We start from the raw sequence: 27,300 nt of genomic DNA, 5'->3' as shown, positions 1-27,300 counted from the left end.
CCACTATGACACGTGCAAAGTTCCGTCTGAACTTTATATAAGACGGTGCGGCTCAGTCAGTCACTCAGTGTTGCCTGAGAGGGCAACACTGCAACAGCCGGCCGCCAGGCTGTCTTTTTTTTGCACATTTATTTGCCTCCAGGAGGCCACAAGAGGGAGACAAGGGACTGCAAAATGGAAAATAAGCATCCACCAACTTTACAGACAACTTCTCTTTGCTCCTACAACCTCCATCCTTGCACAGTTTGTTATTCTTCTAGGTAACATAGTAACAAATCCAAATTGCTGCTCTCTTTGTAGGCAAGCAAGGCTTTGTTGCAACTGCAATTCTTACTTCTTCTTGAAATGTAGGGACGACAGTACATTCCATCACATCCATGTAGTGTACACAGGTAGGTCCATTGTGGCGGGCAGGCAGGCAGGCAGGCAGGCAGGCGGGCGGGCGGGCGGGCGGGCGGCTTTAATGGCTGTTTGCTGTTCCCCTACTCCACTCCGCTATTTGACTGTGGTGCTGCATCAATCAGTGGCTGGCTCAGGTGCAGCTCTTTAACCTACCTAGGAGGGAGGGCGGAGAGAAGACAAGGAAGGTGAATGAGCTGTTCCAATGTGAAATGCCGGAAACACAGAAACACAGAAGACACACACACAACAAGAGGTGGCAATGTATTAATTAATTGCATTTAATAAATGAGCTCATTATCACACATGACTGTACAAATGCATTGTCCAACAGGTGTTGAAATAATGGGATTAAAAGGGGAGATCCCATCAGAAAGACAAAAACAATAGCAAACACAAATAGCACTTTTGGAATCTGATTTTAGTCAACACATAAGGGAAGGGTGCACCGGTCCTGGAAATACTGCAATACCAGGTCAATGCGTGGAGTGGACAGAGCAAGCTCTATTTCCATCTCCCTGTTCTAAAAATCCATTTAATATATGGTCCCCAGATAGGGGACGTATCAGATATTAAACTGATAAGAACAGATACTACACTTGATCTTAGCCAAAAGGCCGAGAAGCGATAACCCGAGCGGCCCTTGCCTTGCCCGAGCCTGTCCCATACTGCTGTTCACCCCTTGCAGCGATTGATTCAGCCTACTCCTAGGCAATTCCATGGGGCCCTGCAGGCTCACACACATTTACAGCTACTAAGCGGGAGGTGAATAAAGGCCGGAGAGGAAGCTACACAGGATTTGCTTCTTTTGCTTGCACCACAATGCAGTGCTGAAAGAGGAGGAATCTACATAAAAACGCCTTCCTGGCAACGCCCAAATGCCCTCCTGCCATGCAGATAAACACTGGCAGCGGCAGCAAGTGCATGCCCACAGCCACCCCTTGTTCCTTCACACCTTGTATCAGCTTTAATCCAGTCCAGTCCGGTGCTGCCTGCTGAGCAGCACTGACCAACACTGCCTGGGCCCAGGCTTTTATCTCTGAGGCAGGCCCCATTATGATGTCAGAAAGCTGGCTCTGGAATCCTGAGGGCTCCACTATGACACGTGCAAAGTTCCGTCTGAACTTTATATAAGACGGTGCGGCTCAGTCAGTCACTCAGTGTTGCCTGAGAGGGCAACACTGCAACAGCCGGCCGCCAGGCTGTCTTTTTTTTGCACATTTATTTGCCTCCAGGAGGCCACAAGAGGGAGACAAGGGACTGCAAAATGGAAAATAAGCATCCACCAACTTTACAGACAACTTCTCTTTGCTCCTACAACCTCCATCCTTGCACAGTTTGTTATTCTTCTAGGTAACATAGTAACAAATCCAAATTGCTGCTCTCTTTGTAGGCAAGCAAGGCTTTGTTGCAACTGCAATTCTTACTTCTTCTTGAAATGTAGGGACGACAGTACATTCCATCACATCCATGTAGTGTACACAGGTAGGTCCATTGTGGCGGGCAGGCAGGCAGGCAGGCAGGCAGGCGGGCGGGCGGGCGGGCGGGCGGCTTTAATGGCTGTTTGCTGTTCCCCTACTCCACTCCGCTATTTGACTGTGGTGCTGCATCAATCAGTGGCTGGCTCAGGTGCAGCTCTTTAACCTACCTAGGAGGGAGGGCGGAGAGAAGACAAGGAAGGTGAATGAGCTGTTCCAATGTGAAATGCCGGAAACACAGAAACACAGAAGACACACACACAACAAGAGGTGGCAATGTATTAATTAATTGCATTTAATAAATGAGCTCATTATCACACATGACTGTACAAATGCATTGTCCAACAGGTGTTGAAATAATGGGATTAAAAGGGGAGATCCCATCAGAAAGACAAAAACAATAGCAAACACAAATAGCACTTTTGGAATCTGATTTTAGTCAACACATAAGGGAAGGGTGCACCGGTCCTGGAAATACTGCAATACCAGGTCAATGCGTGGAGTGGACAGAGCAAGCTCTATTTCCATCTCCCTGTTCTAAAAATCCATTTAATATATGGTCCCCAGATAGGGGACGTATCAGATATTAAACTGATAAGAACAGATACTACACTTGATCTTAGCCAAAAGGCCGAGAAGCGATAACCCGAGCGGCCCTTGCCTTGCCCGAGCCTGTCCCATACTGCTGTTCACCCCTTGCAGCGATTGATTCAGCCTACTCCTAGGCAATTCCATGGGGCCCTGCAGGCTCACACACATTTACAGCTACTAAGCGGGAGGTGAATAAAGGCCGGAGAGGAAGCTACACAGGATTTGCTTCTTTTGCTTGCACCACAATGCAGTGCTGAAAGAGGAGGAATCTACATAAAAACGCCTTCCTGGCAACGCCCAAATGCCCTCCTGCCATGCAGATAAACACTGGCAGCGGCAGCAAGTGCATGCCCACAGCCACCCCTTGTTCCTTCACACCTTGTATCAGCTTTAATCCAGTCCAGTCCGGTGCTGCCTGCTGAGCAGCACTGACCAACACTGCCTGGGCCCAGGCTTTTATCTCTGAGGCAGGCCCCATTATGATGTCAGAAAGCTGGCTCTGGAATCCTGAGGGCTCCACTATGACACGTGCAAAGTTCCGTCTGAACTTTATATAAGACGGTGCGGCTCAGTCAGTCACTCAGTGTTGCCTGAGAGGGCAACACTGCAACAGCCGGCCGCCAGGCTGTCTTTTTTTTGCACATTTATTTGCCTCCAGGAGGCCACAAGAGGGAGACAAGGGACTGCAAAATGGAAAATAAGCATCCACCAACTTTACAGACAACTTCTCTTTGCTCCTACAACCTCCATCCTTGCACAGTTTGTTATTCTTCTAGGTAACATAGTAACAAATCCAAATTGCTGCTCTCTTTGTAGGCAAGCAAGGCTTTGTTGCAACTGCAATTCTTACTTCTTCTTGAAATGTAGGGACGACAGTACATTCCATCACATCCATGTAGTGTACACAGGTAGGTCCATTGTGGCGGGCAGGCAGGCAGGCAGGCAGGCAGGCGGGCGGGCGGGCGGGCGGGCGGCTTTAATGGCTGTTTGCTGTTCCCCTACTCCACTCCGCTATTTGACTGTGGTGCTGCATCAATCAGTGGCTGGCTCAGGTGCAGCTCTTTAACCTACCTAGGAGGGAGGGCGGAGAGAAGACAAGGAAGGTGAATGAGCTGTTCCAATGTGAAATGCCGGAAACACAGAAACACAGAAGACACACACACAACAAGAGGTGGCAATGTATTAATTAATTGCATTTAATAAATGAGCTCATTATCACACATGACTGTACAAATGCATTGTCCAACAGGTGTTGAAATAATGGGATTAAAAGGGGAGATCCCATCAGAAAGACAAAAACAATAGCAAACACAAATAGCACTTTTGGAATCTGATTTTAGTCAACACATAAGGGAAGGGTGCACCGGTCCTGGAAATACTGCAATACCAGGTCAATGCGTGGAGTGGACAGAGCAAGCTCTATTTCCATCTCCCTGTTCTAAAAATCCATTTAATATATGGTCCCCAGATAGGGGACGTATCAGATATTAAACTGATAAGAACAGATACTACACTTGATCTTAGCCAAAAGGCCGAGAAGCGATAACCCGAGCGGCCCTTGCCTTGCCCGAGCCTGTCCCATACTGCTGTTCACCCCTTGCAGCGATTGATTCAGCCTACTCCTAGGCAATTCCATGGGGCCCTGCAGGCTCACACACATTTACAGCTACTAAGCGGGAGGTGAATAAAGGCCGGAGAGGAAGCTACACAGGATTTGCTTCTTTTGCTTGCACCACAATGCAGTGCTGAAAGAGGAGGAATCTACATAAAAACGCCTTCCTGGCAACGCCCAAATGCCCTCCTGCCATGCAGATAAACACTGGCAGCGGCAGCAAGTGCATGCCCACAGCCACCCCTTGTTCCTTCACACCTTGTATCAGCTTTAATCCAGTCCAGTCCGGTGCTGCCTGCTGAGCAGCACTGACCAACACTGCCTGGGCCCAGGCTTTTATCTCTGAGGCAGGCCCCATTATGATGTCAGAAAGCTGGCTCTGGAATCCTGAGGGCTCCACTATGACACGTGCAAAGTTCCGTCTGAACTTTATATAAGACGGTGCGGCTCAGTCAGTCACTCAGTGTTGCCTGAGAGGGCAACACTGCAACAGCCGGCCGCCAGGCTGTCTTTTTTTTGCACATTTATTTGCCTCCAGGAGGCCACAAGAGGGAGACAAGGGACTGCAAAATGGAAAATAAGCATCCACCAACTTTACAGACAACTTCTCTTTGCTCCTACAACCTCCATCCTTGCACAGTTTGTTATTCTTCTAGGTAACATAGTAACAAATCCAAATTGCTGCTCTCTTTGTAGGCAAGCAAGGCTTTGTTGCAACTGCAATTCTTACTTCTTCTTGAAATGTAGGGACGACAGTACATTCCATCACATCCATGTAGTGTACACAGGTAGGTCCATTGTGGCGGGCAGGCAGGCAGGCAGGCAGGCAGGCGGGCGGGCGGGCGGGCGGGCGGCTTTAATGGCTGTTTGCTGTTCCCCTACTCCACTCCGCTATTTGACTGTGGTGCTGCATCAATCAGTGGCTGGCTCAGGTGCAGCTCTTTAACCTACCTAGGAGGGAGGGCGGAGAGAAGACAAGGAAGGTGAATGAGCTGTTCCAATGTGAAATGCCGGAAACACAGAAACACAGAAGACACACACACAACAAGAGGTGGCAATGTATTAATTAATTGCATTTAATAAATGAGCTCATTATCACACATGACTGTACAAATGCATTGTCCAACAGGTGTTGAAATAATGGGATTAAAAGGGGAGATCCCATCAGAAAGACAAAAACAATAGCAAACACAAATAGCACTTTTGGAATCTGATTTTAGTCAACACATAAGGGAAGGGTGCACCGGTCCTGGAAATACTGCAATACCAGGTCAATGCGTGGAGTGGACAGAGCAAGCTCTATTTCCATCTCCCTGTTCTAAAAATCCATTTAATATATGGTCCCCAGATAGGGGACGTATCAGATATTAAACTGATAAGAACAGATACTACACTTGATCTTAGCCAAAAGGCCGAGAAGCGATAACCCGAGCGGCCCTTGCCTTGCCCGAGCCTGTCCCATACTGCTGTTCACCCCTTGCAGCGATTGATTCAGCCTACTCCTAGGCAATTCCATGGGGCCCTGCAGGCTCACACACATTTACAGCTACTAAGCGGGAGGTGAATAAAGGCCGGAGAGGAAGCTACACAGGATTTGCTTCTTTTGCTTGCACCACAATGCAGTGCTGAAAGAGGAGGAATCTACATAAAAACGCCTTCCTGGCAACGCCCAAATGCCCTCCTGCCATGCAGATAAACACTGGCAGCGGCAGCAAGTGCATGCCCACAGCCACCCCTTGTTCCTTCACACCTTGTATCAGCTTTAATCCAGTCCAGTCCGGTGCTGCCTGCTGAGCAGCACTGACCAACACTGCCTGGGCCCAGGCTTTTATCTCTGAGGCAGGCCCCATTATGATGTCAGAAAGCTGGCTCTGGAATCCTGAGGGCTCCACTATGACACGTGCAAAGTTCCGTCTGAACTTTATATAAGACGGTGCGGCTCAGTCAGTCACTCAGTGTTGCCTGAGAGGGCAACACTGCAACAGCCGGCCGCCAGGCTGTCTTTTTTTTGCACATTTATTTGCCTCCAGGAGGCCACAAGAGGGAGACAAGGGACTGCAAAATGGAAAATAAGCATCCACCAACTTTACAGACAACTTCTCTTTGCTCCTACAACCTCCATCCTTGCACAGTTTGTTATTCTTCTAGGTAACATAGTAACAAATCCAAATTGCTGCTCTCTTTGTAGGCAAGCAAGGCTTTGTTGCAACTGCAATTCTTACTTCTTCTTGAAATGTAGGGACGACAGTACATTCCATCACATCCATGTAGTGTACACAGGTAGGTCCATTGTGGCGGGCAGGCAGGCAGGCAGGCAGGCAGGCGGGCGGGCGGGCGGGCGGGCGGCTTTAATGGCTGTTTGCTGTTCCCCTACTCCACTCCGCTATTTGACTGTGGTGCTGCATCAATCAGTGGCTGGCTCAGGTGCAGCTCTTTAACCTACCTAGGAGGGAGGGCGGAGAGAAGACAAGGAAGGTGAATGAGCTGTTCCAATGTGAAATGCCGGAAACACAGAAACACAGAAGACACACACACAACAAGAGGTGGCAATGTATTAATTAATTGCATTTAATAAATGAGCTCATTATCACACATGACTGTACAAATGCATTGTCCAACAGGTGTTGAAATAATGGGATTAAAAGGGGAGATCCCATCAGAAAGACAAAAACAATAGCAAACACAAATAGCACTTTTGGAATCTGATTTTAGTCAACACATAAGGGAAGGGTGCACCGGTCCTGGAAATACTGCAATACCAGGTCAATGCGTGGAGTGGACAGAGCAAGCTCTATTTCCATCTCCCTGTTCTAAAAATCCATTTAATATATGGTCCCCAGATAGGGGACGTATCAGATATTAAACTGATAAGAACAGATACTACACTTGATCTTAGCCAAAAGGCCGAGAAGCGATAACCCGAGCGGCCCTTGCCTTGCCCGAGCCTGTCCCATACTGCTGTTCACCCCTTGCAGCGATTGATTCAGCCTACTCCTAGGCAATTCCATGGGGCCCTGCAGGCTCACACACATTTACAGCTACTAAGCGGGAGGTGAATAAAGGCCGGAGAGGAAGCTACACAGGATTTGCTTCTTTTGCTTGCACCACAATGCAGTGCTGAAAGAGGAGGAATCTACATAAAAACGCCTTCCTGGCAACGCCCAAATGCCCTCCTGCCATGCAGATAAACACTGGCAGCGGCAGCAAGTGCATGCCCACAGCCACCCCTTGTTCCTTCACACCTTGTATCAGCTTTAATCCAGTCCAGTCCGGTGCTGCCTGCTGAGCAGCACTGACCAACACTGCCTGGGCCCAGGCTTTTATCTCTGAGGCAGGCCCCATTATGATGTCAGAAAGCTGGCTCTGGAATCCTGAGGGCTCCACTATGACACGTGCAAAGTTCCGTCTGAACTTTATATAAGACGGTGCGGCTCAGTCAGTCACTCAGTGTTGCCTGAGAGGGCAACACTGCAACAGCCGGCCGCCAGGCTGTCTTTTTTTTGCACATTTATTTGCCTCCAGGAGGCCACAAGAGGGAGACAAGGGACTGCAAAATGGAAAATAAGCATCCACCAACTTTACAGACAACTTCTCTTTGCTCCTACAACCTCCATCCTTGCACAGTTTGTTATTCTTCTAGGTAACATAGTAACAAATCCAAATTGCTGCTCTCTTTGTAGGCAAGCAAGGCTTTGTTGCAACTGCAATTCTTACTTCTTCTTGAAATGTAGGGACGACAGTACATTCCATCACATCCATGTAGTGTACACAGGTAGGTCCATTGTGGCGGGCAGGCAGGCAGGCAGGCAGGCAGGCGGGCGGGCGGGCGGGCGGGCGGCTTTAATGGCTGTTTGCTGTTCCCCTACTCCACTCCGCTATTTGACTGTGGTGCTGCATCAATCAGTGGCTGGCTCAGGTGCAGCTCTTTAACCTACCTAGGAGGGAGGGCGGAGAGAAGACAAGGAAGGTGAATGAGCTGTTCCAATGTGAAATGCCGGAAACACAGAAACACAGAAGACACACACACAACAAGAGGTGGCAATGTATTAATTAATTGCATTTAATAAATGAGCTCATTATCACACATGACTGTACAAATGCATTGTCCAACAGGTGTTGAAATAATGGGATTAAAAGGGGAGATCCCATCAGAAAGACAAAAACAATAGCAAACACAAATAGCACTTTTGGAATCTGATTTTAGTCAACACATAAGGGAAGGGTGCACCGGTCCTGGAAATACTGCAATACCAGGTCAATGCGTGGAGTGGACAGAGCAAGCTCTATTTCCATCTCCCTGTTCTAAAAATCCATTTAATATATGGTCCCCAGATAGGGGACGTATCAGATATTAAACTGATAAGAACAGATACTACACTTGATCTTAGCCAAAAGGCCGAGAAGCGATAACCCGAGCGGCCCTTGCCTTGCCCGAGCCTGTCCCATACTGCTGTTCACCCCTTGCAGCGATTGATTCAGCCTACTCCTAGGCAATTCCATGGGGCCCTGCAGGCTCACACACATTTACAGCTACTAAGCGGGAGGTGAATAAAGGCCGGAGAGGAAGCTACACAGGATTTGCTTCTTTTGCTTGCACCACAATGCAGTGCTGAAAGAGGAGGAATCTACATAAAAACGCCTTCCTGGCAACGCCCAAATGCCCTCCTGCCATGCAGATAAACACTGGCAGCGGCAGCAAGTGCATGCCCACAGCCACCCCTTGTTCCTTCACACCTTGTATCAGCTTTAATCCAGTCCAGTCCGGTGCTGCCTGCTGAGCAGCACTGACCAACACTGCCTGGGCCCAGGCTTTTATCTCTGAGGCAGGCCCCATTATGATGTCAGAAAGCTGGCTCTGGAATCCTGAGGGCTCCACTATGACACGTGCAAAGTTCCGTCTGAACTTTATATAAGACGGTGCGGCTCAGTCAGTCACTCAGTGTTGCCTGAGAGGGCAACACTGCAACAGCCGGCCGCCAGGCTGTCTTTTTTTTGCACATTTATTTGCCTCCAGGAGGCCACAAGAGGGAGACAAGGGACTGCAAAATGGAAAATAAGCATCCACCAACTTTACAGACAACTTCTCTTTGCTCCTACAACCTCCATCCTTGCACAGTTTGTTATTCTTCTAGGTAACATAGTAACAAATCCAAATTGCTGCTCTCTTTGTAGGCAAGCAAGGCTTTGTTGCAACTGCAATTCTTACTTCTTCTTGAAATGTAGGGACGACAGTACATTCCATCACATCCATGTAGTGTACACAGGTAGGTCCATTGTGGCGGGCAGGCAGGCAGGCAGGCAGGCAGGCGGGCGGGCGGGCGGGCGGGCGGCTTTAATGGCTGTTTGCTGTTCCCCTACTCCACTCCGCTATTTGACTGTGGTGCTGCATCAATCAGTGGCTGGCTCAGGTGCAGCTCTTTAACCTACCTAGGAGGGAGGGCGGAGAGAAGACAAGGAAGGTGAATGAGCTGTTCCAATGTGAAATGCCGGAAACACAGAAACACAGAAGACACACACACAACAAGAGGTGGCAATGTATTAATTAATTGCATTTAATAAATGAGCTCATTATCACACATGACTGTACAAATGCATTGTCCAACAGGTGTTGAAATAATGGGATTAAAAGGGGAGATCCCATCAGAAAGACAAAAACAATAGCAAACACAAATAGCACTTTTGGAATCTGATTTTAGTCAACACATAAGGGAAGGGTGCACCGGTCCTGGAAATACTGCAATACCAGGTCAATGCGTGGAGTGGACAGAGCAAGCTCTATTTCCATCTCCCTGTTCTAAAAATCCATTTAATATATGGTCCCCAGATAGGGGACGTATCAGATATTAAACTGATAAGAACAGATACTACACTTGATCTTAGCCAAAAGGCCGAGAAGCGATAACCCGAGCGGCCCTTGCCTTGCCCGAGCCTGTCCCATACTGCTGTTCACCCCTTGCAGCGATTGATTCAGCCTACTCCTAGGCAATTCCATGGGGCCCTGCAGGCTCACACACATTTACAGCTACTAAGCGGGAGGTGAATAAAGGCCGGAGAGGAAGCTACACAGGATTTGCTTCTTTTGCTTGCACCACAATGCAGTGCTGAAAGAGGAGGAATCTACATAAAAACGCCTTCCTGGCAACGCCCAAATGCCCTCCTGCCATGCAGATAAACACTGGCAGCGGCAGCAAGTGCATGCCCACAGCCACCCCTTGTTCCTTCACACCTTGTATCAGCTTTAATCCAGTCCAGTCCGGTGCTGCCTGCTGAGCAGCACTGACCAACACTGCCTGGGCCCAGGCTTTTATCTCTGAGGCAGGCCCCATTATGATGTCAGAAAGCTGGCTCTGGAATCCTGAGGGCTCCACTATGACACGTGCAAAGTTCCGTCTGAACTTTATATAAGACGGTGCGGCTCAGTCAGTCACTCAGTGTTGCCTGAGAGGGCAACACTGCAACAGCCGGCCGCCAGGCTGTCTTTTTTTTGCACATTTATTTGCCTCCAGGAGGCCACAAGAGGGAGACAAGGGACTGCAAAATGGAAAATAAGCATCCACCAACTTTACAGACAACTTCTCTTTGCTCCTACAACCTCCATCCTTGCACAGTTTGTTATTCTTCTAGGTAACATAGTAACAAATCCAAATTGCTGCTCTCTTTGTAGGCAAGCAAGGCTTTGTTGCAACTGCAATTCTTACTTCTTCTTGAAATGTAGGGACGACAGTACATTCCATCACATCCATGTAGTGTACACAGGTAGGTCCATTGTGGCGGGCAGGCAGGCAGGCAGGCAGGCAGGCGGGCGGGCGGGCGGGCGGGCGGCTTTAATGGCTGTTTGCTGTTCCCCTACTCCACTCCGCTATTTGACTGTGGTGCTGCATCAATCAGTGGCTGGCTCAGGTGCAGCTCTTTAACCTACCTAGGAGGGAGGGCGGAGAGAAGACAAGGAAGGTGAATGAGCTGTTCCAATGTGAAATGCCGGAAACACAGAAACACAGAAGACACACACACAACAAGAGGTGGCAATGTATTAATTAATTGCATTTAATAAATGAGCTCATTATCACACATGACTGTACAAATGCATTGTCCAACAGGTGTTGAAATAATGGGATTAAAAGGGGAGATCCCATCAGAAAGACAAAAACAATAGCAAACACAAATAGCACTTTTGGAATCTGATTTTAGTCAACACATAAGGGAAGGGTGCACCGGTCCTGGAAATACTGCAATACCAGGTCAATGCGTGGAGTGGACAGAGCAAGCTCTATTTCCATCTCCCTGTTCTAAAAATCCATTTAATATATGGTCCCCAGATAGGGGACGTATCAGATATTAAACTGATAAGAACAGATACTACACTTGATCTTAGCCAAAAGGCCGAGAAGCGATAACCCGAGCGGCCCTTGCCTTGCCCGAGCCTGTCCCATACTGCTGTTCACCCCTTGCAGCGATTGATTCAGCCTACTCCTAGGCAATTCCATGGGGCCCTGCAGGCTCACACACATTTACAGCTACTAAGCGGGAGGTGAATAAAGGCCGGAGAGGAAGCTACACAGGATTTGCTTCTTTTGCTTGCACCACAATGCAGTGCTGAAAGAGGAGGAATCTACATAAAAACGCCTTCCTGGCAACGCCCAAATGCCCTCCTGCCATGCAGATAAACACTGGCAGCGGCAGCAAGTGCATGCCCACAGCCACCCCTTGTTCCTTCACACCTTGTATCAGCTTTAATCCAGTCCAGTCCGGTGCTGCCTGCTGAGCAGCACTGACCAACACTGCCTGGGCCCAGGCTTTTATCTCTGAGGCAGGCCCCATTATGATGTCAGAAAGCTGGCTCTGGAATCCTGAGGGCTCCACTATGACACGTGCAAAGTTCCGTCTGAACTTTATATAAGACGGTGCGGCTCAGTCAGTCACTCAGTGTTGCCTGAGAGGGCAACACTGCAACAGCCGGCCGCCAGGCTGTCTTTTTTTTGCACATTTATTTGCCTCCAGGAGGCCACAAGAGGGAGACAAGGGACTGCAAAATGGAAAATAAGCATCCACCAACTTTACAGACAACTTCTCTTTGCTCCTACAACCTCCATCCTTGCACAGTTTGTTATTCTTCTAGGTAACATAGTAACAAATCCAAATTGCTGCTCTCTTTGTAGGCAAGCAAGGCTTTGTTGCAACTGCAATTCTTACTTCTTCTTGAAATGTAGGGACGACAGTACATTCCATCACATCCATGTAGTGTACACAGGTAGGTCCATTGTGGCGGGCAGGCAGGCAGGCAGGCAGGCAGGCAGGCGGGCGGGCGGGCGGGCGGGCGGCTTTAATGGCTGTTTGCTGTTCCCCTACTCCACTCCGCTATTTGACTGTGGTGCTGCATCAATCAGTGGCTGGCTCAGGTGCAGCTCTTTAACCTACCTAGGAGGGAGGGCGGAGAGAAGACAAGGAAGGTGAATGAGCTGTTCCAATGTGAAATGCCGGAAACACAGAAACACAGAAGACACACACACAACAAGAGGTGGCAATGTATTAATTAATTGCATTTAATAAATGAGCTCATTATCACACATGACTGTACAAATGCATTGTCCAACAGGTGTTGAAATAATGGGATTAAAAGGGGAGATCCCATCAGAAAGACAAAAACAATAGCAAACACAAATAGCACTTTTGGAATCTGATTTTAGTCAACACATAAGGGAAGGGTGCACCGGTCCTGGAAATACTGCAATACCAGGTCAATGCGTGGAGTGGACAGAGCAAGCTCTATTTCCATCTCCCTGTTCTAAAAATCCATTTAATATATGGTCCCCAGATAGGGGACGTATCAGATATTAAACTGATAAGAACAGATACTACACTTGATCTTAGCCAAAAGGCCGAGAAGCGATAACCCGAGCGGCCCTTGCCTTGCCCGAGCCTGTCCCATACTGCTGTTCACCCCTTGCAGCGATTGATTCAGCCTACTCCTAGGCAATTCCATGGGGCCCTGCAGGCTCACACACATTTACAGCTACTAAGCGGGAGGTGAATAAAGGCCGGAGAGGAAGCTACACAGGATTTGCTTCTTTTGCTTGCACCACAATGCAGTGCTGAAAGAGGAGGAATCTACATAAAAACGCCTTCCTGGCAACGCCCAAATGCCCTCCTGCCATGCAGATAAACACTGGCAGCGGCAGCAAGTGCATGCCCACAGCCACCCCTTGTTCCTTCACACCTTGTATCAGCTTTAATCCAGTCCAGTCCGGTGCTGCCTGCTGAGCAGCACTGACCAACACTGCCTGGGCCCAGGCTTTTATCTCTGAGGCAGGCCCCATTATGATGTCAGAAAGCTGGCTCTGGAATCCTGAGGGCTCCACTATGACACGTGCAAAGTTCCGTCTGAACTTTATATAAGACGGTGCGGCTCAGTCAGTCACTCAGTGTTGCCTGAGAGGGCAACACTGCAACAGCCGGCCGCCAGGCTGTCTTTTTTTTGCACATTTATTTGCCTCCAGGAGGCCACAAGAGGGAGACAAGGGACTGCAAAATGGAAAATAAGCATCCACCAACTTTACAGACAACTTCTCTTTGCTCCTACAACCTCCATCCTTGCACAGTTTGTTATTCTTCTAGGTAACATAGTAACAAATCCAAATTGCTGCTCTCTTTGTAGGCAAGCAAGGCTTTGTTGCAACTGCAATTCTTACTTCTTCTTGAAATGTAGGGACGACAGTACATTCCATCACATCCATGTAGTGTACACAGGTAGGTCCATTGTGGCGGGCAGGCAGGCAGGCAGGCAGGCAGGCGGGCGGGCGGGCGGGCGGGCGGCTTTAATGGCTGTTTGCTGTTCCCCTACTCCACTCCGCTATTTGACTGTGGTGCTGCATCAATCAGTGGCTGGCTCAGGTGCAGCTCTTTAACCTACCTAGGAGGGAGGGCGGAGAGAAGACAAGGAAGGTGAATGAGCTGTTCCAATGTGAAATGCCGGAAACACAGAAACACAGAAGACACACACACAACAAGAGGTGGCAATGTATTAATTAATTGCATTTAATAAATGAGCTCATTATCACACATGACTGTACAAATGCATTGTCCAACAGGTGTTGAAATAATGGGATTAAAAGGGGAGATCCCATCAGAAAGACAAAAACAATAGCAAACACAAATAGCACTTTTGGAATCTGATTTTAGTCAACACATAAGGGAAGGGTGCACCGGTCCTGGAAATACTGCAATACCAGGTCAATGCGTGGAGTGGACAGAGCAAGCTCTATTTCCATCTCCCTGTTCTAAAAATCCATTTAATATATGGTCCCCAGATAGGGGACGTATCAGATATTAAACTGATAAGAACAGATACTACACTTGATCTTAGCCAAAAGGCCGAGAAGCGATAACCCGAGCGGCCCTTGCCTTGCCCGAGCCTGTCCCATACTGCTGTTCACCCCTTGCAGCGATTGATTCAGCCTACTCCTAGGCAATTCCATGGGGCCCTGCAGGCTCACACACATTTACAGCTACTAAGCGGGAGGTGAATAAAGGCCGGAGAGGAAGCTACACAGGATTTGCTTCTTTTGCTTGCACCACAATGCAGTGCTGAAAGAGGAGGAATCTACATAAAAACGCCTTCCTGGCAACGCCCAAATGCCCTCCTGCCATGCAGATAAACACTGGCAGCGGCAGCAAGTGCATGCCCACAGCCACCCCTTGTTCCTTCACACCTTGTATCAGCTTTAATCCAGTCCAGTCCGGTGCTGCCTGCTGAGCAGCACTGACCAACACTGCCTGGGCCCAGGCTTTTATCTCTGAGGCAGGCCCCATTATGATGTCAGAAAGCTGGCTCTGGAATCCTGAGGGCTCCACTATGACACGTGCAAAGTTCCGTCTGAACTTTATATAAGACGGTGCGGCTCAGTCAGTCACTCAGTGTTGCCTGAGAGGGCAACACTGCAACAGCCGGCCGCCAGGCTGTCTTTTTTTTGCACATTTATTTGCCTCCAGGAGGCCACAAGAGGGAGACAAGGGACTGCAAAATGGAAAATAAGCATCCACCAACTTTACAGACAACTTCTCTTTGCTCCTACAACCTCCATCCTTGCACAGTTTGTTATTCTTCTAGGTAACATAGTAACAAATCCAAATTGCTGCTCTCTTTGTAGGCAAGCAAGGCTTTGTTGCAACTGCAATTCTTACTTCTTCTTGAAATGTAGGGACGACAGTACATTCCATCACATCCATGTAGTGTACACAGGTAGGTCCATTGTGGCGGGCAGGCAGGCAGGCAGGCAGGCAGGCAGGCGGGCGGGCGGGCGGGCGGGCGGCTTTAATGGCTGTTTGCTGTTCCCCTACTCCACTCCGCTATTTGACTGTGGTGCTGCATCAATCAGTGGCTGGCTCAGGTGCAGCTCTTTAACCTACCTAGGAGGGAGGGCGGAGAGAAGACAAGGAAGGTGAATGAGCTGTTCCAATGTGAAATGCCGGAAACACAGAAACACAGAAGACACACACACAACAAGAGGTGGCAATGTATTAATTAATTGCATTTAATAAATGAGCTCATTATCACACATGACTGTACAAATGCATTGTCCAACAGGTGTTGAAATAATGGGATTAAAAGGGGAGATCCCATCAGAAAGACAAAAACAATAGCAAACACAAATAGCACTTTTGGAATCTGATTTTAGTCAACACATAAGGGAAGGGTGCACCGGTCCTGGAAATACTGCAATACCAGGTCAATGCGTGGAGTGGACAGAGCAAGCTCTATTTCCATCTCCCTGTTCTAAAAATCCATTTAATATATGGTCCCCAGATAGGGGACGTATCAGATATTAAACTGATAAGAACAGATTTTTTGATTGAAAAATGCTTTATTGACAATCAATCGTCATCATACAAACATTACTGCGACGCAGCGCAAGCCATGAAGCAGCAAATAATAAATAATAACAGTCGTCAAACATAACATGACAGTATAATACACAGTACAGGCTAGCCTATGCTATACATTACACCACATGCTACACTAACATTCTTGCATTCACTAAAGCCAAACAACAAAGCATTACAGACAAGTGATGGGATAGGGGAGTGGGTAGGAGGGGATAGGGAAGCGGGAAATCACAGGCCCGAAGCTTTATTGAAAGACAACACACAAGAAGGGAGAGTGGGGGGAAGGGGAGTATCAGTCCTCTTCCTCATCGACGTCCGGGCTGTCCCAGGTGGAATAGTCTCTGAGCAGGCTGTGGATCAGCCTGCGGCAGTCCTGGACGGACACACTCTCTCTCCGCAAAATCAGACGATTCCTGGCGAACCATATAGCGTCCTTAAAACAGTTCATAAGGCGCCAGGCTTCCTGGATTGCTCCATCCGTGGTATTCCCAGGAAATAGTCCATAAAGTACCGAGCGGTACGACAGTCTGTTCCTGGGAACTGAGTCCTTGAGTTCGTGTTCCAAGGCTTTCAACAGACCCTGTGCAAAGGGGCACTGCCAGAAAATGTGCAAAGATGTTTCCTCCGTGAAGGGGCACCTGGGGCAGTACCGGGTCTTGCACAGGTTGCGGGCATGCATGAATGACCTAAGAGGCAGTCCTCCCTGGATGGCCATCCATGAAATGTCCTTGTGCCCGTTGGTCAACCTGCCAGATGACACGTTAGTCCAAACAGTCTCCAACGTGTCGGCATGAAGCCCTGGAACAAACTCCAGTGAGTCCTTTGCTCTGATGTGCTTGTGGATCGTCTTAGGTTTCCACAAGTCGGGCTTAAGACCCTCCAGTTGATGCTCCCTCACAAACCGGACGACATCTCCGTAGAACCAGGGAGCGTGCCAGTTGTAAGGGAAGGAGCTGTCCCACTTATCCCAGCCAAAACCTCGCCAGAGGGGAAGGAGGAAGTAGCGGGACATGGCCTTGCCCGCAGAGCCGTTTGCTGTCCTCAGAGTCCTACGAACACAGTCACATACAAAAGCGATCCGCAGCAGAGTGGGAATGTCGGGTATACCCTTCCCACCTTTGCGGGGCTCCTTGTACATAACAGTCCGCTTTACTCTGTCCATTTTCGAGCCCCAGATGAAGCGAAACACAGTCCTGGTAATGGCCCTCGAGACCGTTGCAAGAGGGGGCCATGCCTGTGCAGTGTATTGTAGCACAGGCAAGACTTCGTTACGCAGGACCATTGCTTTGCCCTCAATAGTGAGTTGTCTGAGGCTCCACAGTCCGATCCTTTGGTTGACTTTGGCCAAGCGTTCTTCCCACGACTTTAGGGCTGCACCTTCCTTACCGAACCAGACTCCCAGAATTTTGATGAAGTCCGGCTTGATAGTAAACGGGAAGGAGGCAGGAGAAGGCAGGTACCACTTTCCGAAGAGCATGGCTTCCGACTTCCCGCAGTTGACTTTTGCCCCTGAAGCGCGTCCGAACTCCTCACAGGTCTGGACGAGTGCAGTCACCGAACTCTGGTCAGCGCAGAAGACGGTCACGTCGTCCATGTACAGCGAGCATTTGACCTCGAAGTGTCCTGGACCTGGTGCGGTGATCCCTCTGATCTCTCCATTCTGCCGGATAGCCTCTGCGAAGAGCTCTATAACACAAACAAAAAGGAGAGGTGAAAGAGGACAGCCTTGTCTAACCCCCGACGATACAGGAAAGGGGTCAGTCTTCCAGCCGTTCACCAGCACCGAGCTGTAAATGTCGCAATACATCAGGTTAACATACAAACAGAACAACCTGCCAAGCCGCAGCCTACGCAGAGCCTTACCCATGAATTCGTGAGAGACCCGGTCAAAAGCCTTCTCCTGATCCAGACTGACCAGGGCCGCGTGTGTACGGCGGCTTTGCATGTAATGCACCGTGTCCCTCACCAGGGCAAGACTGTCGGCCACCCTACGGCCAGGAATGCCGCAGGTTTGGTCCGATCCGATGATCTGTCCGATGACAACCTTCAGTCTGTTGGTCAATACTTTGGCGAGGATCTTGTAGTCCACGTTCAGGAGAGAGATGGGACGCCAGTTTTTCAGGTCACATCTCTCCCCCTTCCGCTTATACAAGATCGTGATCATGCCTTCTCTCAAGGACGGTGGCATTCTACCCTCCACCACCATCTCCTCATAGAGCTCCAGCAGGTCCGGACAGATCAAGTCCCCCAGCGCTACATAGAGCTCTGCTGGGAGACCATCACTGCCCGGGGTCCTGCCGGGTCTGAAGGATTTAGCGGCAGAGAGCAGTTCCTCCACCGTCAGGGGTACGTCCATAGCCTCCGTACCTGCAGGATCAAGATGATTAGTGATACCTGACAGGAATTTATCGGCGGCTTCGGGGTCAGTGGTTTTCCGGGAGTAGAGGCTTCGGTAGTAGTCTGTGACGACTCCCATCACCTCCTTCTTCCCAGAATGCATGTTTCCGGTCTCATCTCGGAGTTCCTTCAGGGGCGTGTGGCCGGCATGGAGTTTCCTGAAAAAGAACGAGTTACATTTCTCACCCTTCTCCAGGTTCTCCACCTTGGAACGAAAGACAATTCGCTTGGATTCCTCCTCAAAGTGCCTTTTCAGGCCCTTTTTGGCTTCCTCCAGCTCCTTCCTGACGTCCCAGCCGCATTGAAGGAGGTCTTGCAGGGATCGCAGCTGACGCTGCATCTCTCTGAAGTCTCTCTTCCTCTCACACGCCTGTTGACGACTTTTTGCCTGAAAGAAACAACGAAATTCAACTTTAACATATTCCCACCAGTCACAGGTTTTGTCAAAGAAAACTTTATCATTCCTCCAAACAATATAGGCGTCTCTAAGTTCCGCCAGTACCTCTTCTCTTTCCAGCAGGGCACAATTCAGCTTCCAGGAGCCAGGGCCGGGAGGAAAACCGTGGCCGATGGCACCCTGGAAGAGAATGGCCCTGTGGTCAGAGAAGAAGCAGGGGACCATGGAGTGCCCATGCTGCTTGACTGCCCGGGAGGTGAACACAAAGTCAATCCGAGAACGAAGTGAGCCATCGGGTCGGCTCCATGAATAGTTCACAGAGCCGATCCCCATGGAGCCCACAACGTCCTGCAAGGATGCTTCGGTTACCATCTCGATAAGCAGTTTGGAACTGACATCCAGCTTGATTGAAGTGCCGGAACTTCGTCCATCCTCTTCGATGGGGCAGTTGAAGTCCCCGGCCATCACCACTGCCCTAGTGGTGGCGAGCTGGGTCCGCAGGGTCTGGAATAGTTCCAGGCGCTCAGCCTTCATAGGGGGAGCGTACACGTTGATGAGCCTAATCGGCTCTCCCGCCCAGGAACCGTCTACGACCAACAAGCGGCCGCAGACGAGCTCCTGGACAGAGTCAACAGTAAATACGCTTCCCCTAATCAGGATGGCAACCCCTGCAGACTTACAGTCGCCCCCACCAGACCAGTAGGACGGGCCATGGGTCCACTGCCTGGCCAGATGATGGTATGACCTGGAAGAGGGGAGAGTACATTCCTGGAGCATAAATACATCACTCGACTGCTTGGAAAGAAAAGTTAGCACCATCTGACATCTAGTCCTATCTCTAACACTCCTCACATTGAGGCCAAAGATGTTAAGTTTAGCAGCCATGGGGGAGAATAAAGAAGGTTAGTGCAAACGATACACCTTAGTTACCAGTCCGGTCGGGCGGATCCTCCTCTCTGGAGCCTGGCGGGTCCGGAAGATCCAGCAGGCCCTCTGACAAAAATTGTTCCAGGATTGTAGCCACCTGGATGTCTGTTGTGAAGTCGATGACCTCAGGTTCAGACACGAGTTCCTCCACCATCTGCTCCATTTCCTCCTGCTGCGCAAGGGAATCTTCGCAGATTTCCACGACTTGTCTCTTTGAGGACTCAGCAGCTGGGCTGTCCCTCACCTTTCTCTTCCTCTGGATGGCACCTGAGGAGACAAGAGGGGGAAAATCCTCCAGGGAGAGGACTCCAGCAGCTGGAGGGGAAGATGTTAGTGCTGCTGGAGCTGGGGAGAAGGGAGGCTGGGTTGGGAGAGGTGCAGGTGACAGGACCACTGAGATGGGTGGGTAGGAGAAGGTGAGAGCCTCAGTGGGGGTGACAGGGGTTGGGGACGGGGGGGTGGGGAGGGCCGGGCGAGGGAGGGTGGGAAGGGTAGGGCGAGGGAGGGCCGGGAGAGGGGGGGGAGGGACTGTCGTCTTCTTACCATCCTTCTTTTTCCCGGTCTTCTGTGCCGCTGGAGCTCTGGCTGGGGCGGGGTTCCCTCTGGCTGGAGCTTTCGCTGCTACAGTTGCCCAGGATCGATCCCTCTTCGGGCAGTCCTTGTAAGAGTGGGCTGCTTGTCCGCAGAGGTTGCACATTGTCCGTTTCGGGCAGTCTTTGGTCTCGTGTCCTGTTACCCGGCAGTTCTTGCAGGCGTCCTCCTTGCAGTCCTTCACCGAATGACCCTTCTTGCTGCATCTCCTGCAGATCTGCGGCATGTCCGGGTAGTAGATGAGGCCGTAGGAGTTGCCCAGCGAGAATGACTGGGGCAGGTGCTGGAGGCCGTCTTCCGCGCTCGAATCCTTGTTCAGTCGGACGATTACCGACCACTTGCCAGTCCAGAAGCCGAGTCCGTTCAGGATGTGGGTGGGTTCCCTCACCACTGTGCAGAACCGCTTCAGGAGCGTGGTGATGTCTTTGCCGGGGGTGTGTGGGTTCCGCATTGAGACCGTCACCCGCCTTTCCTCTCTTTGGACAGGGCAGTTGCCCACAAAGCGAGAGAAAGGGGATTCAGGCCTCGCCGCTTTCACCATCTCCCAGTACCTTCTGCAGATGTTGATCGAAGCGAAGGTCACGAAGAACATCCCGGTCATGAAGGCCTGGATACTGATGGTCTCCGGCTTAGCGAAGCCCTGATCCAGGAGCATCTTCTGGCAGAACACTTCTTCCGTCATGTCCGGCACTCTCCCGTCCACCTCCTTGAGCTTCAGGGCCACCGTCTGCTTCATCCAGGGCTCCAGGGTTGGAGCAGCCTGGTTCGGCTTCCTGGTGGCCTGTTGGCTTGAGGAGGCTTCAGGAGGAGATGTCCTGGCCTGGGCCTGCTCACCTGGTCCATCTGCCTTCTCCTTCTGGGTGGCAGGGTTGCTGGTTGAGGCCATGGCTTCTTCCAGCTGTTCCTGTCGCTTGGGGAGGATCTTCGATAGCTCTTTCCCGAAGGGGGCGGAGCTATGCAAATCTTCTCCTTGCTGGCCGAGGTTCTTCCACGAAATTTCTTCCGCAGCGGTTCCTCGTCGAGCTTCTTCTTCTGCGGCCGAGCTTCTTCGAAGATCCCCTTCAGCAGCGGCTCTTCTCCGAAGTTCCCCTTCTTCTTCCCGGCAGCGATCTCCCGGAGCTTCTTCCTCGATGGCGGCTTCTCCCTTCTGGATCGTCGTCTTCGCTGGTTCTTCTCCGCAGTTCGTCGCCGGCTTCGTCTGGAACGCTCTTGGATCGCTAAGCTAGTGTTTATAGCCCCCAGTGGTTCTCCGAGCTATCTATCCTTACAAGGACTGATAAGAACAGATACTACACTTGATCTTAGCCAAAAGGCCGAGAAGCGATAACCCGAGCGGCCCTTGCCTTGCCCGAGCCTGTCCCATACTGCTGTTCACCCCTTGCAGCGATTGATTCAGCCTACTCCTAGGCAATTCCATGGGGCCCTGCAGGCTCACACACATTTACAGCTACTAAGCGGGAGGTGAATAAAGGCCGGAGAGGAAGCTACACAGGATTTGCTTCTTTTGCTTGCACCACAATGCAGTGCTGAAAGAGGAGGAATCTACATAAAAACGCCTTCCTGGCAACGCCCAAATGCCCTCCTGCCATGCAGATAAACACTGGCAGCGGCAGCAAGTGCATGCCCACAGCCACCCCTTGTTCCTTCACACCTTGTATCAGCTTTAATCCAGTCCAGTCCGGTGCTGCCTGCTGAGCAGCACTGACCAACACTGCCTGGGCCCAGGCTTTTATCTCTGAGGCAGGCCCCATTATGATGTCAGAAAGCTGGCTCTGGAATCCTGAGGGCTCCACTATGACACGTGCAAAGTTCCGTCTGAACTTTATATAAGACGGTGCGGCTCAGTCAGTCACTCAGTGTTGCCTGAGAGGGCAACACTGCAACAGCCGGCCGCCAGGCTGTCTTTTTTTTGCACATTTATTTGCCTCCAGGAGGCCACAAGAGGGAGACAAGGGACTGCAAAATGGAAAATAAGCATCCACCAACTTTACAGACAACTTCTCTTTGCTCCTACAACCTCCATCCTTGCACAGTTTGTTATTCTTCTAGGTAACATAGTAACAAATCCAAATTGCTGCTCTCTTTGTAGGCAAGCAAGGCTTTGTTGCAACTGCAATTCTTACTTCTTCTTGAAATGTAGGGACGACAGTACATTCCATCACATCCATGTAGTGTACACAGGTAGGTCCATTGTGGCGGGCAGGCAGGCAGGCAGGCAGGCAGGCGGGCGGGCGGGCGGGCGGGCGGCTTTAATGGCTGTTTGCTGTTCCCCTACTCCACTCCGCTATTTGACTGTGGTGCTGCATCAATCAGTGGCTGGCTCAGGTGCAGCTCTTTAACCTACCTAGGAGGGAGGGCGGAGAGAAGACAAGGAAGGTGAATGAGCTGTTCCAATGTGAAATGCCGGAAACACAGAAACACAGAAGACACACACACAACAAGAGGTGGCAATGTATTAATTAATTGCATTTAATAAATGAGCTCATTATCACACATGACTGTACAAATGCATTGTCCAACAGGTGTTGAAATAATGGGATTAAAAGGGGAGATCCCATCAGAAAGACAAAAACAATAGCAAACACAAATAGCACTTTTGGAATCTGATTTTAGTCAACACATAAGGGAAGGGTGCACCGGTCCTGGAAATACTGCAATACCAGGTCAATGCGTGGAGTGGACAGAGCAAGCTCTATTTCCATCTCCCTGTTCTAAAAATCCATTTAATATATGGTCCCCAGATAGGGGACGTATCAGATATTAAACTGATAAGAACAGATACTACACTTGATCTTAGCCAAAAGGCCGAGAAGCGATAACCCGAGCGGCCCTTGCCTTGCCCGAGCCTGTCCCATACTGCTGTTCACCCCTTGCAGCGATTGATTCAGCCTACTCCTAGGCAATTCCATGGGGCCCTGCAGGCTCACACACATTTACAGCTACTAAGCGGGAGGTGAATAAAGGCCGGAGAGGAAGCTACACAGGATTTGCTTCTTTTGCTTGCACCACAATGCAGTGCTGAAAGAGGAGGAATCTACATAAAAACGCCTTCCTGGCAACGCCCAAATGCCCTCCTGCCATGCAGATAAACACTGGCAGCGGCAGCAAGTGCATGCCCACAGCCACCCCTTGTTCCTTCACACCTTGTATCAGCTTTAATCCAGTCCAGTCCGGTGCTGCCTGCTGAGCAGCACTGACCAACACTGCCTGGGCCCAGGCTTTTATCTCTGAGGCAGGCCCCATTATGATGTCAGAAAGCTGGCTCTGGAATCCTGAGGGCTCCACTATGACACGTGCAAAGTTCCGTCTGAACTTTATATAAGACGGTGCGGCTCAGTCAGTCACTCAGTGTTGCCTGAGAGGGCAACACTGCAACAGCCGGCCGCCAGGCTGTCTTTTTTTTGCACATTTATTTGCCTCCAGGAGGCCACAAGAGGGAGACAAGGGACTGCAAAATGGAAAATAAGCATCCACCAACTTTACAGACAACTTCTCTTTGCTCCTACAACCTCCATCCTTGCACAGTTTGTTATTCTTCTAGGTAACATAGTAACAAATCCAAATTGCTGCTCTCTTTGTAGGCAAGCAAGGCTTTGTTGCAACTGCAATTCTTACTTCTTCTTGAAATGTAGGGACGACAGTACATTCCATCACATCCATGTAGTGTACACAGGTAGGTCCATTGTGGCGGGCAGGCAGGCAGGCAGGCAGGCAGGCGGGCGGGCGGGCGGGCGGGCGGCTTTAATGGCTGTTTGCTGTTCCCCTACTCCACTCCGCTATTTGACTGTGGTGCTGCATCAATCAGTGGCTGGCTCAGGTGCAGCTCTTTAACCTACCTAGGAGGGAGGGCGGAGAGAAGACAAGGAAGGTGAATGAGCTGTTCCAATGTGAAATGCCGGAAACACAGAAACACAGAAGACACACACACAACAAGAGGTGGCAATGTATTAATTAATTGCATTTAATAAATGAGCTCATTATCACACATGACTGTACAAATGCATTGTCCAACAGGTGTTGAAATAATGGGATTAAAAGGGGAGATCCCATCAGAAAGACAAAAACAATAGCAAACACAAATAGCACTTTTGGAATCTGATTTTAGTCAACACATAAGGGAAGGGTGCACCGGTCCTGGAAATACTGCAATACCAGGTCAATGCGTGGAGTGGACAGAGCAAGCTCTATTTCCATCTCCCTGTTCTAAAAATCCATTTAATATATGGTCCCCAGATAGGGGACGTATCAGATATTAAACTGATAAGAACAGATACTACACTTGATCTTAGCCAAAAGGCCGAGAAGCGATAACCCGAGCGGCCCTTGCCTTGCCCGAGCCTGTCCCATACTGCTGTTCACCCCTTGCAGCGATTGATTCAGCCTACTCCTAGGCAATTCCATGGGGCCCTGCAGGCTCACACACATTTACAGCTACTAAGCGGGAGGTGAATAAAGGCCGGAGAGGAAGCTACACAGGATTTGCTTCTTTTGCTTGCACCACAATGCAGTGCTGAAAGAGGAGGAATCTACATAAAAACGCCTTCCTGGCAACGCCCAAATGCCCTCCTGCCATGCAGATAAACACTGGCAGCGGCAGCAAGTGCATGCCCACAGCCACCCCTTGTTCCTTCACACCTTGTATCAGCTTTAATCCAGTCCAGTCCGGTGCTGCCTGCTGAGCAGCACTGACCAACACTGCCTGGGCCCAGGCTTTTATCTCTGAGGCAGGCCCCATTATGATGTCAGAAAGCTGGCTCTGGAATCCTGAGGGCTCCACTATGACACGTGCAAAGTTCCGTCTGAACTTTATATAAGACGGTGCGGCTCAGTCAGTCACTCAGTGTTGCCTGAGAGGGCAACACTGCAACAGCCGGCCGCCAGGCTGTCTTTTTTTTGCACATTTATTTGCCTCCAGGAGGCCACAAGAGGGAGACAAGGGACTGCAAAATGGAAAATAAGCATCCACCAACTTTACAGACAACTTCTCTTTGCTCCTACAACCTCCATCCTTGCACAGTTTGTTATTCTTCTAGGTAACATAGTAACAAATCCAAATTGCTGCTCTCTTTGTAGGCAAGCAAGGCTTTGTTGCAACTGCAATTCTTACTTCTTCTTGAAATGTAGGGACGACAGTACATTCCATCACATCCATGTAGTGTACACAGGTAGGTCCATTGTGGCGGGCAGGCAGGCAGGCAGGCAGGCAGGCGGGCGGGCGGGCGGGCGGGCGGGCGGCTTTAATGGCTGTTTGCTGTTCCCCTACTCCACTCCGCTATTTGACTGTGGTGCTGCATCAATCAGTGGCTGGCTCAGGTGCAGCTCTTTAACCTACCTAGGAGGGAGGGCGGAGAGAAGACAAGGAAGGTGAATGAGCTGTTCCAATGTGAAATGCCGGAAACACAGAAACACAGAAGACACACACACAACAAGAGGTGGCAATGTATTAATTAATTGCATTTAATAAATGAGCTCATTATCACACATGACTGTACAAATGCATTGTCCAACAGGTGTTGAAATAATGGGATTAAAAGGGGAGATCCCATCAGAAAGACAAAAACAATAGCAAACACAAATAGCACTTTTGGAATCTGATTTTAGTCAACACATAAGGGAAGGGTGCACCGGTCCTGGAAATACTGCAATACCAGGTCAATGCGTGGAGTGGACAGAGCAAGCTCTATTTCCATCTCCCTGTTCTAAAAATCCATTTAATATATGGTCCCCAGATAGGGGACGTATCAGATATTAAACTGATAAGAACAGATACTACACTTGATCTTAGCCAAAAGGCCGAGAAGCGATAACCCGAGCGGCCCTTGCCTTGCCCGAGCCTGTCCCATACTGCTGTTCACCCCTTGCAGCGATTGATTCAGCCTACTCCTAGGCAATTCCATGGGGCCCTGCAGGCTCACACACATTTACAGCTACTAAGCGGGAGGTGAATAAAGGCCGGAGAGGAAGCTACACAGGATTTGCTTCTTTTGCTTGCACCACAATGCAGTGCTGAAAGAGGAGGAATCTACATAAAAACGCCTTCCTGGCAACGCCCAAATGCCCTCCTGCCATGCAGATAAACACTGGCAGCGGCAGCAAGTGCATGCCCACAGCCACCCCTTGTTCCTTCACACCTTGTATCAGCTTTAATCCAGTCCAGTCCGGTGCTGCCTGCTGAGCAGCACTGACCAACACTGCCTGGGCCCAGGCTTTTATCTCTGAGGCAGGCCCCATTATGATGTCAGAAAGCTGGCTCTGGAATCCTGAGGGCTCCACTATGACACGTGCAAAGTTCCGTCTGAACTTTATATAAGACGGTGCGGCTCAGTCAGTCACTCAGTGTTGCCTGAGAGGGCAACACTGCAACAGCCGGCCGCCAGGCTGTCTTTTTTTTGCACATTTATTTGCCTCCAGGAGGCCACAAGAGGGAGACAAGGGACTGCAAAATGGAAAATAAGCATCCACCAACTTTACAGACAACTTCTCTTTGCTCCTACAACCTCCATCCTTGCACAGTTTGTTATTCTTCTAGGTAACATAGTAACAAATCCAAATTGCTGCTCTCTTTGTAGGCAAGCAAGGCTTTGTTGCAACTGCAATTCTTACTTCTTCTTGAAATGTAGGGACGACAGTACATTCCATCACATCCATGTAGTGTACACAGGTAGGTCCATTGTGGCGGGCAGGCAGGCAGGCAGGCAGGCAGGCGGGCGGGCGGGCGGGCGGGCGGCTTTAATGGCTGTTTGCTGTTCCCCTACTCCACTCCGCTATTTGACTGTGGTGCTGCATCAATCAGTGGCTGGCTCAGGTGCAGCTCTTTAACCTACCTAGGAGGGAGGGCGGAGAGAAGACAAGGAAGGTGAATGAGCTGTTCCAATGTGAAATGCCGGAAACACAGAAACACAGAAGACACACACACAACAAGAGGTGGCAATGTATTAATTAATTGCATTTAATAAATGAGCTCATTATCACACATGACTGTACAAATGCATTGTCCAACAGGTGTTGAAATAATGGGATTAAAAGGG

At 50.0% G+C, this 27,300-nt stretch overlaps 13 non-coding genes and 2 pseudogenes across 13 annotated transcripts; all 15 read right to left on the bottom strand.

The window, feature by feature from the left end:
• Window positions 1–837: 837 nt before the first annotated feature.
• On the bottom strand, window positions 838–1,028 carry LOC142688288 (U2 spliceosomal RNA). Its single transcript, XR_012857430.1, has one exon. It is a non-coding gene; the product is annotated as a U2 spliceosomal RNA (small nuclear RNA).
• A 1,301-nt stretch (window positions 1,029–2,329) lies between these two features.
• LOC142688287 (U2 spliceosomal RNA) lies at window positions 2,330–2,520 on the bottom strand. Its single transcript, XR_012857429.1, has one exon. It is a non-coding gene; the product is annotated as a U2 spliceosomal RNA (small nuclear RNA).
• Window positions 2,521–3,821: 1,301 nt separating this feature from the next.
• On the bottom strand, window positions 3,822–4,012 carry LOC142688286 (U2 spliceosomal RNA). The gene has a single exon (XR_012857428.1). It is a non-coding gene; the product is annotated as a U2 spliceosomal RNA (small nuclear RNA).
• A 1,301-nt stretch (window positions 4,013–5,313) lies between these two features.
• On the bottom strand, window positions 5,314–5,504 carry LOC142688285 (U2 spliceosomal RNA). Its single transcript, XR_012857427.1, has one exon. It is a non-coding gene; the product is annotated as a U2 spliceosomal RNA (small nuclear RNA).
• A 1,301-nt stretch (window positions 5,505–6,805) lies between these two features.
• LOC142688284 (U2 spliceosomal RNA) lies at window positions 6,806–6,996 on the bottom strand. Its single transcript, XR_012857426.1, has one exon. It is a non-coding gene; the product is annotated as a U2 spliceosomal RNA (small nuclear RNA).
• A 1,301-nt stretch (window positions 6,997–8,297) lies between these two features.
• On the bottom strand, window positions 8,298–8,488 carry LOC142688281 (U2 spliceosomal RNA). The gene has a single exon (XR_012857424.1). It is a non-coding gene; the product is annotated as a U2 spliceosomal RNA (small nuclear RNA).
• Window positions 8,489–9,789: 1,301 nt separating this feature from the next.
• LOC142688280 (U2 spliceosomal RNA) lies at window positions 9,790–9,980 on the bottom strand. Its single transcript, XR_012857423.1, has one exon. It is a non-coding gene; the product is annotated as a U2 spliceosomal RNA (small nuclear RNA).
• Window positions 9,981–11,281: 1,301 nt separating this feature from the next.
• Window positions 11,282–11,472, bottom strand: LOC142688279 (U2 spliceosomal RNA). The gene has a single exon (XR_012857422.1). It is a non-coding gene; the product is annotated as a U2 spliceosomal RNA (small nuclear RNA).
• Window positions 11,473–12,777: 1,305 nt separating this feature from the next.
• Window positions 12,778–12,968, bottom strand: LOC142688278 (U2 spliceosomal RNA). The gene has a single exon (XR_012857421.1). It is a non-coding gene; the product is annotated as a U2 spliceosomal RNA (small nuclear RNA).
• A 1,301-nt stretch (window positions 12,969–14,269) lies between these two features.
• On the bottom strand, window positions 14,270–14,460 carry LOC142688277 (U2 spliceosomal RNA). The gene has a single exon (XR_012857420.1). It is a non-coding gene; the product is annotated as a U2 spliceosomal RNA (small nuclear RNA).
• Window positions 14,461–15,765: 1,305 nt separating this feature from the next.
• Window positions 15,766–15,940, bottom strand: LOC142688347 (U2 spliceosomal RNA; annotated as a pseudogene).
• Window positions 15,941–21,495: 5,555 nt separating this feature from the next.
• On the bottom strand, window positions 21,496–21,597 carry LOC142688397 (U2 spliceosomal RNA; annotated as a pseudogene).
• A 1,301-nt stretch (window positions 21,598–22,898) lies between these two features.
• On the bottom strand, window positions 22,899–23,089 carry LOC142688276 (U2 spliceosomal RNA). The gene has a single exon (XR_012857419.1). It is a non-coding gene; the product is annotated as a U2 spliceosomal RNA (small nuclear RNA).
• A 1,301-nt stretch (window positions 23,090–24,390) lies between these two features.
• On the bottom strand, window positions 24,391–24,581 carry LOC142688275 (U2 spliceosomal RNA). Its single transcript, XR_012857418.1, has one exon. It is a non-coding gene; the product is annotated as a U2 spliceosomal RNA (small nuclear RNA).
• Window positions 24,582–25,886: 1,305 nt separating this feature from the next.
• On the bottom strand, window positions 25,887–26,077 carry LOC142688274 (U2 spliceosomal RNA). Its single transcript, XR_012857417.1, has one exon. It is a non-coding gene; the product is annotated as a U2 spliceosomal RNA (small nuclear RNA).
• Between the last annotated feature and the right edge of the window lie 1,223 nt (window positions 26,078–27,300).

This window comes from Rhinoderma darwinii, assembly GCF_050947455.1.
Source record: "Rhinoderma darwinii isolate aRhiDar2 chromosome 5 unlocalized genomic scaffold, aRhiDar2.hap1 SUPER_5_unloc_25, whole genome shotgun sequence".
Lineage (NCBI taxonomy): Eukaryota > Metazoa > Chordata > Amphibia > Anura > Rhinodermatidae > Rhinoderma > Rhinoderma darwinii.
The sequence above is the reverse complement of the archived record's forward strand: the minus strand, read 5'-3'. Positions and strand labels throughout refer to the sequence as shown.